This window comes from Octodon degus, unplaced genomic scaffold (assembly GCF_000260255.1).
Source record: "Octodon degus isolate 3935 unplaced genomic scaffold, OctDeg1.0 scaffold00009, whole genome shotgun sequence".
Lineage (NCBI taxonomy): Eukaryota > Metazoa > Chordata > Mammalia > Rodentia > Octodontidae > Octodon > Octodon degus.
Window position 1 is genome coordinate 24489843 of NW_004524585.1, and position 11474 is coordinate 24501316.

Consider the following 11474-nt stretch of genomic DNA (forward strand, 5'->3'; position numbering starts at 1 on the left):
CTTTAGAAGCACTTAGTACTTCTTTGATTATAGTTACCACTACATTTTTTAGTTCCGAAATTATTTCTGATCTGATTTCTTCTATACCTTTCTGCAGTTGATTCTTTACTGTCAATGCTATTATTTCTGAGATATCTGGTGTGTGATTTCCAGTTTCCTCAGTGCTAGTGTCTTCTGCATTTGTACTGGGTGGACTCGAGGCCTGAGACTGCATTTTGTTTCTTCTCTTTGTCATTTTGTATACCACTGTCTTCTGACCTTTGGTGTAGAGCTTAGATAGTAATTACCTTAGCACCAGGTCCGGATCTAAGAAGTTCAGATTCCTCCAGGTGGGTGTTGTTTAGATCTGGCTGCTGTGCTCCACTTCTTTCTGCTGCAGCCGTTAGAGTTGAACCCTTTGTGTCACTCTGGCAAGATGTTCTGCCCGTGAATCAGCTGGGTGGATCTTGCCTCTAGCCTCTTTGCAGGGAGTTCTGCTGAAGGGTTCTATGCTGGGCCTGCAGCCTGGGTGGAATGAGGATCCCCGGCCCTGGGTCGTCTCACTCACTTGCCGGGCCTGCACTCTGGGTCTGTTCAGGATCCTGTGGCCCCAGTCCTCTCACTCACTCGCAGGGCCTGTGCTCTGGCTGTATTTCAGTTTTTGAGAGCAAATGTTATAAAGCACTTCCCTACCATTTTTTTCTTTTCTCTTCATCTCTCAATATAATTCTTTATATCTTTTATTAATAAAGGCAAGAAAGAGTTAATGCATTTAGAAAATCTTCCAACATTTCTATAAAATTATTAGGCAATAAATACATTCCTACTTATACCATATGATTCCATTTTGTTCATATGTACACTTACGTTTCCCAGCAGGGTGGTGTCAAACAAATTGAATGCTAAAGACAGGCTGAGCCTTCACACCAAATTGAGCTCTTCAGCTTGGAGACCTATTGGGATATAAAAGAGTCATCTATCTGTATTTTCTTTTGTCATAAGGCAACAGCTAAAGTCAACAGTGAGTAAAACATAGTTCAATATTGGCTATGTGAGATTATGATTTGCCACCTCTTGTAGATATTTCTTCTGAACTGCAAGGAAATGTTGTAAACCTAAAAGCTTGTCATGAGCAATCAAGGAGAAAAGACAGGCAACTGCTCCAATAATTTTTTGTCTTTCATGCCAATAGAAACAGAGAGATGCTCATAAAAATGTTTGAATAACTTCTTTCAGTTTGCGTTTATTGCTCTCAGTATCATAGTATTATGATGCTATAGGAATTGATTTATCTGTGTAAATATATATCTAAACAGATGTGAGATACATGTCTACGAATGGCAAAGATATGAGAGAGACAGAGAGAGAGAGATGGAGAGAGAGACAGAGAGACAGACAGAGATAGAGACAGTGACAGAGAGACAGAGAGAGAAAATTGTAAAATCAGAAATCAGGAAGATAAGTTAGTCACCTGATAACCCAGTATATAATGGAGACCAGAAGACCAAGCCCCTTGCAGATATGATCTTTTTAGTTATAGTCTGATGAGAGGAAAATTCTAATATCCCATCTTAAAGGTCGCTACAAAAGAATTTGCTCTTTTTCAGGGAAAAAACAATTAATTTTTTTTGCTCTGTTCTGGACTTCAACCATTTGAATGAGAACCACTCGCATCTGAAATAGTAATGTATTTTACTCATTTTATTGATTTATATGCTAATCGTCACAAAACACTTTCACAAACTCACCTAAGGTAATGTTTGTCCAAATTTCTGGGTCACCCATAGTCCTTTCAAGTCAATACATAAATTAAATCATTGCAACTCTCTTTTGTCCCTCAAAGTACGCCATCTGTATGTTGATTCTCCAGACTAATTACTTTCTTTTCACTTAGCACTATACCTTTTTCTCTCACTGACAAGTTATATATGCAATACTATTTGCCCCTTATGCACGGGGTAATTTCACTTAACTAGCTAATGATATGTAAAAATTTAAACTGTTTCAAGTGGAGAGAGAAAAAAATCGTAAAAGTACAGTTTTCTTTTGGATCTCTCTAATATTTTCCAGATAGAATTCTGCTCTTTAGTAATTTGCAAAATCAAAGCTGAAGTTATTTAACTTATGCCTTTTTAATAATCTGCAGAGAAGTGAGGGTGGTGTTTTTCTTCACCCATTATAATGTTCATAGATAAGATAGGGGATTATTCAGAAATGAAGGAAGACCCATAAGAAGGAGACTGCTGTGCAGTGATATGATTGAGGATAATGAATATGATCTAATGGCACTAACTAGAGGAAACCTGAGTACGGTCTCTTTGCTCACCCCTTCTCTCTGTATGTGCATCTGCATTTCTTTTCTCTCCAAAGAAGGAAGAGGGCTCTGGAATGGGGAACTTGTGACCTACACTGGAGGAAGACCAGAAAATTCTTTCTTGAGCTGCTTCAGGAGAGAACAGTAGAAGACTACCAAGATCTTTTTTCTGCTATTCCCTCCAGTGCGTTGAGCTTTAATGCTCAGTATGTATAGGAGCTATTTCTTCTCCTCTACAGATTATTAAAAGGTACAAGTAAAATGACTAGAGATTCAATGTTTCTATCCTACAAAACAGTTTTCTATCTGGAAAAAATAAGATAAATCTGAAAAAACTGTATTTTTATGAACCCTTGTTCTATCCATGAGAAAAATGTACAAGAGCTTATTAGTGGGGCTGGGGAAATAGCTCAGTAGAACAAGTACTCGCCTGGGAAGTGCAAGGTCTTGAGTTCAATCCCCAGTACTGAAAAAAAAAAAGAGCTTATTAGCTAGTTTTTCAACTGAATTGTCATATTGTCATTTGGGGTAATTTGACCTAAACTGCATAATCCTTAGTCTTATTCTGGAGGAGGGATGTGTCACAATTTCTATGTTTGACACTATAAGAAAAGCAAACTATCCCTCAGAAAGGTCCTGAGGTGGGCACATTCTTCCTAAATTTTATAGGTGCAGAATCCCAAGGATGGAGAAGCAGAAGGCGTTGCTCATAGCAATGGTAATGGCGGCCGTGGAAGCCACACTCCAGCAACTTGATTCAAAGTCCTCTGTGTCCTTCGCTTCCTTCCAGTTTCTCCTACAGTGCAGCATGGAAGGATGTGTCAGGCAAAAATGCAACCAAACCTCATGCTCACTTGGGTAACCACAACCACCTTTACATCCTTCTTCAGCGCTTACCTTTATTCTCCTCCAGTCAATAAGGGAAACCATTAAAATGAGCCAACTGGCCAGTAGAGGGTGGGTAAAGATATAATATACTGAACAATGCAAGTACAATTCTTCTTTCAGCATGTGTAATAATGTTATTACATATTACTTTAAGATTATCTTACTCTTCTCACCAGGATGAAATCCAAGATTCTCCATACAAGGTATATATAATTGCCCTCATCCATAGCAATGCCTGCCTCAGCAGCATCTCTTTCATGAAACTACACAGGAATCAGACTTAGTGGAAAAGAAAATGTAATAGTAAAATAATTCCAGTTTGAGGGTATTGTTGGGGATTCACTGTAATTTCATAGCAGTTTTAAAATTTAATAGACAAATGAAAAGAAAAATAAAAAAGGCTTAAATATTGAGGATTGTATTTACTACTTTTATTAAGACCTATTTACTACCACAAAAGCAACAGCTGCGGGGACGATGGCTACATAACCATTTGAGTGAGAAGCAAAGCTACGTGAAGTATCTCCCTCACTTGAACTCGCCCTACTTCCCTCCAAGGACTGAAAGTGCACTCAGTGTAAGTGGCAGCTTTTCTGCTGTCATTTCAGAGAAGAGAGGCACTTTTTCATGCCTGGTAAATTCTGGCTATAGGAGAGATGAAAGCTGAAGTGCCAGAGGGCAGAAAGAGCCGATGGACAAAGTGCAGAAACTGGGGTTTGTGCAGCGAGGTTCATAACAGAACCAATGATAGGCTCAGCCTCCAGGGACAAAGTACAGAGAATGTGCAGGGAGAAGAGAAGGGGAAAAATAGTGAAATGCTTAAATCTGCAATAAGGTACGTCTGAAGCAACGCTGTTATTATGCCACAAACTCCGTAAGTCTTTACACGTAGCTCATTCTATCAAATCTTTCTTCTCAGATATGAGCACACAAATGATAAGAGCATCACAATGGCAAGACTGGAAAGCAACTTGCTTTCTCCTTGTTTTTACTTCTCTCTCAGTGTTTTTTTTTTAAGTGCTGAAAGATAATGTGAAGAATAATGGTACCTGCTCCACTGTTTCAGAATAACCTTATTTTTGCTCACCTTGATTTGAGAAATAAGCCTCAGTTCAACTCCATTTATTTTTCATACAGTGGATTTGAGAGCTATAAGAAAGAAATTTATAAAAATATGATCCTACAGAATATCCTGAATCCTAAGTAAGATAGAGTTTAGACTTCCTAAGGCTACTAAACCAAGTCACATATGCTATTCCAGTCCTCTAATCCAGCTCTTTAGAAGCTTCGGGCAGGAGGATCACAAGTTTGAAGCCAGCTTTAGCTAGGCCTTGTCTCAAATTACAAGAAAAAGAAACAAGGCTGGGGATGGAGGTTGATGCAAACTCCATGGCTTCAATCGCCAGTCCTTCAAGAGAGACAGAGACACAGAGAGTCAGACGGACAGAAAGAGACAGAAACAGAGACAGATACAGGGACAGAGACAGAAACACAGAGAGACAGAGACAGAGACAGAGAGACAAAGAAACAGAAACACAGGCTGAGGCATAAAAAAGAGTGAGAGAGACAGACTGTAGAAATACTGGAACAATCCATAGATCTGATGCTAGGTCTTCATATGTCTATTATTCAATAAAATAAAATTAGTATTTAGAAGTGAGATTCACCAGAACTTGAAGAAAACCATATAATTCATTACATTTATATTTTACAGTATTTGGAATATAAAAATGGCTTTAACTCTCAAGACGTCAATGGTAAAACGAAGCCGGGTTTACATCAAGAGAGATAAACCATTGAATCTGAGTTTAAGATGCCAGAATCCACATAATAATCTCTTCTTCAAACTATATTCACGACCATCCTGTTCTAAAGAAGAGTCTAAAGGGAGGAAGACTGGCTTACATTAACTGAACATTTAAGATGATTTCCTGCTTAGCTAATAGCAAATGAGACAATGATCATCATATTCAGAATGATATTTAAGCATAAGCTGAATATTTAATCTGATCAATAAAAAAAAAGAAAAAAAACATAATCCTTAAAACTCAATAGATTTTTTTACTCTAACAAATTAAGATAAACCTTGCTGTCTGCTATTCCTAAGACTGGGGCCAAAATTTGCAAATATGTTCCCAGATACTTTCCCAGACTCCTTTTACAACGATCTGCTGTCCTCGTTTCCATCTCAGGCTATTAAGTTTTCCTTCCAGCGCAAGTTTCCTTCCTTCTAGTTTCTGCTCGCAAAATCCTGTCAGTTTTTCAGCACCATTTAAAAGCTATCCGTCTGGGGCTGGTGAGATGGCTCAGTGGTCTAAAGCACCTACTTAGAACAAGCACAGGGACCACAGTTCAATCCCCCAGCACCACATGCCAGCCAGCCCCACCCCCTGGTGGGCTGAGCTGGCCACACACACACACACATACACACACATAAATAAATAAATAAATAAATAAATAAATAAATAAATAAATAAAATTAAAAAAAAATAAAATAAAAACTATCAGTCTAACTGACAAAGGTTCTACAATCGGAGGTACAGGATCTCAGGATAAATCCTGAGGGCATTTCACTGACCTTCTCAGACCAAAAAGCTACAACTCTTGTTGCATAGGTCCTGCTTTACCTTGGTCTTAGTTATGTTGAGCTGTAGGGGACTCAGGTCAACAAGATCCAATACTATTATGGGCTACTGGGCTCTTTTAGAATATTTTGCTGAGTTAACACACCTATAATATTCAAATAACGGAACTTAACAAAAAAAAGGGTATACAGATGAATGTCCATTTTGTATCTGTGTATTCAAGGTGGTTAGGATAGATATATAGTTACATTCTGTTAATGAATAGAATGATTTGTTCTAATGGTGTTTGTAAATAGGATGTCGAGTCCACATCTTGTACAGCAATTAACCACTAAGAAGAATGTATGCAGTGTGTTAATTATTGAAACTGTCCTAGCGATTTGATTTGAAACTGTCTCATTGCTATTTGTTTATCAATAAAATTATCGCAAAAAAATAAATAAAAAATAAAAACTATCAGTCTGATTTCATAAAGATAATTTTAGTTTTTTATTCTCTTAATTTACTGAAAATCCAACGTATATCCTTTTACCCTTTCGCAACCAGGATGGTTAGGGCATAAGTAGCACAGTGAATAAAGATTCTTAGGAGATTTAAAATTAAGACATTTTTCTTGGTTGGTAAAGCTTTAGTGATTATTTTCAACTTCATTGACTGATACCAGTTTATTTAGAATTTTGATACTTTCTTGATTTAGTTTTGGCAATTCAACTGTGTCTAGGAATCTGTCCATTTCAGCTGCGCTTTTCATCTCATTAAAATATAGTTTCTCATAGTAGGTATTGAGGAGTTCCTAGATTTCTATGGGATCCATTGTGATTTCTCCCTTTTCATTCCTAATTGCTAGGATTAATAGTTTTTCTCTTCTTTTTGATGAGGTTGGCTAATAGTTTATCAATTCTTATTCATTCTTCAAAGAACCAACTTTTCTGTTTATTGATTCTCTGTATTGTTTTCTTAGTCTCTATTGCATTAATTTCTGTTCTTTATAATTTCCTCCCTTGCACAAACTTTAGGTTTGATTTATTCTTCTTTTTCTAGAAGTTTGAGGTTAAAAATTAGGTCGTTTTTTTTTTGAGGTCATTCTGTTTTCCTGACATGTGAGTTCATTGCTGTAAATTTCTCTCACAGGACTGCACTCATTGTGTTCTATGTTTCTGGGTGATGTATCAGCATTATCATTTAATTATATGTGCTGTTTAATTTCATCTTTAATTTCTTGCATGGCCCATTGTTGCTTGAGAAGGGTGTTGTTTTATTTCCACTTATTAATGCAATCTCTCTGGTTTCCTTTGTCATTTATTTCCAGTTTTACTGTTTTATGGTCAGATAGTAACCATGGGATGATTTCAATTCCTCTGTATTTAGTTAAACATGTTTAATCAGTTAATACATGATCTATTGGGGAGAACATTCCATTGACAGCTGAGTAGAATATTATTCTGATGTTTTCAGGTGAAAGAGCCTATAGATATCTAACAAATCTGTTCATCTGTAGTCTTGGTTTAATTCTAACATTTCTTTGTTGAATTTTTTCTACTTGATTTATCCATTTCTGAGTGTGGAATGTTAAGTTTTAGTACTATAATTGTGTTACTGATTATTTGTTTTTTCATATCAGTTAATATTTGTTTTATGCAATTGGGTAAACCTACTAAACAAACCTATCTTTGGTGCATACATATTTATAATTATTATCTCTTCTTGGAGTTTTTCCTGCATAAGTATTTAATGATCTTCTTTACCTCTTGTGTCAGTTACTCTTCTCTTGTGGGACAAATACCTGACACCCAAAGCTAAAGAAGAAAGTCTATTAAGCTCACACTTATGGAGATATGAGTTCCTACTCAGGTGGCTCCAAGGCAAAGTGACACATGGCAGAGAGCAAACTTTCATGGGGCCCCAGAGAGCAGATCAAGGAGTGGCAGCAGCTCAGTTAGCTAGGTAGCCTCTCTCCCCTCCTTACTTTGTAATGTTATTTACCTGCCCCCTGGGCAAGTGTGGCATCCACACCCACAATAATCACTCACAAGCTCCAGAAACTGCCCCATGACTGCATGAGGCTTTGGGGGGACACCTAGATGCAAACCATAAAATCTCATTTTATCAGTTTTGGCATAAAGTTTGCATTGTCTGCAAATAGAATAGCTGTACCTGCTTTTTGCTGGGTTCTTGTGGCATGGAACATTGATTTCCACCCTTTAACTTTTATCCTATGAATTTCTTTTTGAGTTGTTTTTTGAATGCAGCATATTGTTGGACCTTGCTTCTTTCACTCTGCCAGTCAGTTTCTTTCGATTTGTGAGTTGAAATCATTTATATTGATAGTTACAATTGGTATGTATTAGCTTTTCTTTTACATATTGGCATGTTGTTTCCCTGTTGTCTGTTCCTTGTCTTTCTACTCAGTCTAATTATTTGCCCTGACTGGCAGCTTCTTTCTACTGGTGTTTCTGTTTGTGGTCTTCATTATCTCTTTCTCTCTTTCAATGCATCCTGTAGAGCTGGTTTGGTGACTATTTAGTTTATTCTTTATCATGGAAGTTTTGTACTGTTCCATCAATTCTGAAAGATAGTTTTGTGGAGTACATCAATCTGGATTGAAGATTGTTCTCCTTTAGGGTGTAAAATAACTACCAGCTTTCCTTGATTTGAGAGGTTCTGTTGAGAAGTTTGCTATGCTTCTGTGGGCTCTATTTTATGGATGATATGTTTTGTTTTGTTTTCCTAGTTGCTTTTAATAATTGATCTTGTGCTGAATTTCTGAAATCTTGAATAGTATATACTTTGGTGTAGATTTATTTTGATCATGGTTATTTGGAGCTTATATGTTTCAATTATTTATATGTCAAATTCTTTATCCATATTTGTGAAATTTTCTGCTATTATTTATTTGAAAAGATTTTTAATAGCTTTTGCACTACCTGCAGTTTTCTCTCTGATTCCAATATATCTTATGTTGATCTTCTTTCCTTCATCCTCTAGCTGTTGCATTGGTTGTTTTTCATGGTCTCTTGAGAATTCTAGGATGTCTTTCTTCACCTGACTCCTATCACATTCCTGACTTCTAGATTTGATATTCTATCTTCACCTTCAATCTGCTCTGCATACTTTCAGTGGAGTTTCTAATCTCTGGCATTTCTGTTTGGATCTGTTTCATTGATTCCACTTCTTTCCTATATTGGTCATTTCTGGTTTCTGAGCTGCTCTATTTGTTTATCTGTATCTACTTTGGTGGCTCTTATTTTGATAATCATTTCTTTTGGCACCATAGAGATTATTTTTTCTATGGCATCCTACATTTATTTTTTTCTCTTCTGCTGCCATGATTTCATTTGCTGCTATAGTTCAATTTGTGGGCTTCTGATTTCCTCCATTTGTGTTCAGGACTTGACATGGGTGGGTTGAGCATATGGGATTGCATTTTGCCTTTTTGTATGATCATTTGCCACTCCCTATTTTATTTTGTTTTCTATGTTGATGACTCTAGATTTCAATTGTAATATGGCCTTATCAAGGACGTTGAGGCTTTCCTAGAAGTTGTCTGACAGATTCACTGTTGAATTTTATAAAAAAATTTGGAGAAGAACTAATGCCCCAAAAGATGAAACTCTTGGAAGAAATTTAATGCAAAGCAGTACTTCCAAAATCATTCCTGAAAGCAAGTATTACACTAATTCAAAAATTCAAAAGAACCCAACTGTCAAGGTTTTAGCCAGGGTAACAATACAATACAAGATAGATATTTTATAAGATAATTTTATAGTGAATTACCCAAAGAATCATAAGCAAAAGCACAGAAAATCTATCCACACACTAAAGACCAAAGAATCCGGATGAAGGCCTGGATCCTAATATTCTGAGTGAGTTGAACTGAAAATCTAGAGCTCATCACAATACTTCTCACAATTCTAACTGTAGGCCTAAGGTCTATGATGACTTCTCATGCAGGATATCTTTATATCTTTCCCATCAGAAAATCTAACTCAATAAGCTTCTTCAAAAGACTGAACAGGGCACAACTTCCCCACCCCCAAGCCAGGAAGCAGTGCTCAACGTGAGGACCAGAGCTCCTACAAAGTGAGCCATAGCTTTTCTTAGTGACAGCAAGGTCCTGAGATCCTCCTCCAAGGAGAACAACCAAACTTATCAGGAAATCCAGCATGACAAGGCCGCACTGCTGAATAGCCCAAGGGAACCAGAAGCTTCTAACAGCTCAAACAACTTCTCCAGACCATTTCCCTTATAACATCTCCTTCTCCTTCAGTTCTGTCTTTTATGCTGCTGGCAACAATCCTCATGTGGGTCTCCCACACCCAGAACTATACTAGTTCAGTTCATCTGGGTTTCACAAGTTAATCCCAGTTAGAAGTTCACCACACCAATCAAGAAAGAAAACTTCAAGCCAATATCTCTAATGAATAAGAATGCAAAAATCTTTAATATGATAATGGCAAGCAAAATGCAACAATTCATCAAGAAAATTATACATTATAACTAAGTAGGATTCATTCCAGGGATGCAGGGATGGTTAAACATACACAAATCAATAAATATAATACACCATATCAACAGAACCAAAGAAAAAAATCACTCAATCATCCTAATGGATGCATGAAAAGAATTTCACAAAGTCAAACACTCATTAATACAAACTTTACTGGAAAAGATATCTACTCAATCTGATAAAAGCCATCTATGACAAATGTGCAGCTAACATCATACTAAATGGTCAAAAACTGAAAGATTTCACTGTTAAATCAAGAACAAAACAAAGATGTCCATTATCCCCACTCCTATTCAACATAGTTCTGGAAACATTGGCCAGAGCAATTATATGAGAAATATTATAAATATAAATACGAATATATAAATAAAATATATATAAAATATAAATAAAAGAGATAAGGATAGGAAACAAAGAAGTTAAATTATCATTCTTTGCAGATGACATGATGCTCTACATAAAAGATCCCTAAATCTCCACCAAAAGTTTATAGATTTAATACCCAAATTTGGTAGTGTAATAAGATACAGTCAATACTAAAAAATCAAAGCATTCTTATATATTAATGACAAACTCAGAGAGAAAAATATAACCAGTTTTCCCTCAGAAAAAGGAATTATATCTAAAACATACAAAGAATTGAGAAAATGTAGATCCCCCTAACCAAAAAATTGGTTTGAGATGAAAATGCACTTATCCAATGAAGAAATACAATGGCAAAAAAATACATGAAAAATGTTGAACATCAGTGGTCATTCAAGAGATTCAAATTAAAACAACACTGAAATTCCATCTCACCCCAGAAAGAATGGCTATCATCATAAAACAACCAATAACAAATTCTGGAACACTGTGGGAAAAAACAACTCCTCTACTGTTGGTGGGAATGTAGGCTGGTACAATCACTGTGGAAATCAGTGTGGAGATTTCTCAGAAATAGAATTAGAGCTCCTATTTGAATAAGATATTGCCCTTTTGGATATCTTCCTAGAATTACTAAAAACATCATACCACAACAATATATTTGTACCTATGTCATGGCTTGGGGTTTTTGCAAGGTGAACAATATAGTACAGGGCATGTTTTATAATAACATTTTATAAAGAATCACATACCACAAGTGCGGGAAATCTACTCACACACTAAATACTAACAAATCCAGCTGAGGGCCTAGAGTTTCTAAGATTGTCTCCTACCAGTC

The 11474-nt window shown here is 36.4% G+C and overlaps 1 long non-coding RNA gene across 1 annotated transcript in view; it reads left to right on the plus strand.

Moving 5' to 3' along the window:
* The window catches only part of LOC111814395, a 12089-nt gene extending 9560 nt beyond the window's left edge, over window positions 1-2529 (plus strand). Inside the window, exon 3 of the long non-coding RNA XR_002819397.1 lies at window positions 2350-2529. This is a non-coding gene — a long non-coding RNA (uncharacterized LOC111814395). The remainder of the gene's footprint in view (window positions 1-2349) is intronic.
* The last annotated feature ends 8945 nt before the right edge of the window (window positions 2530-11474 follow it).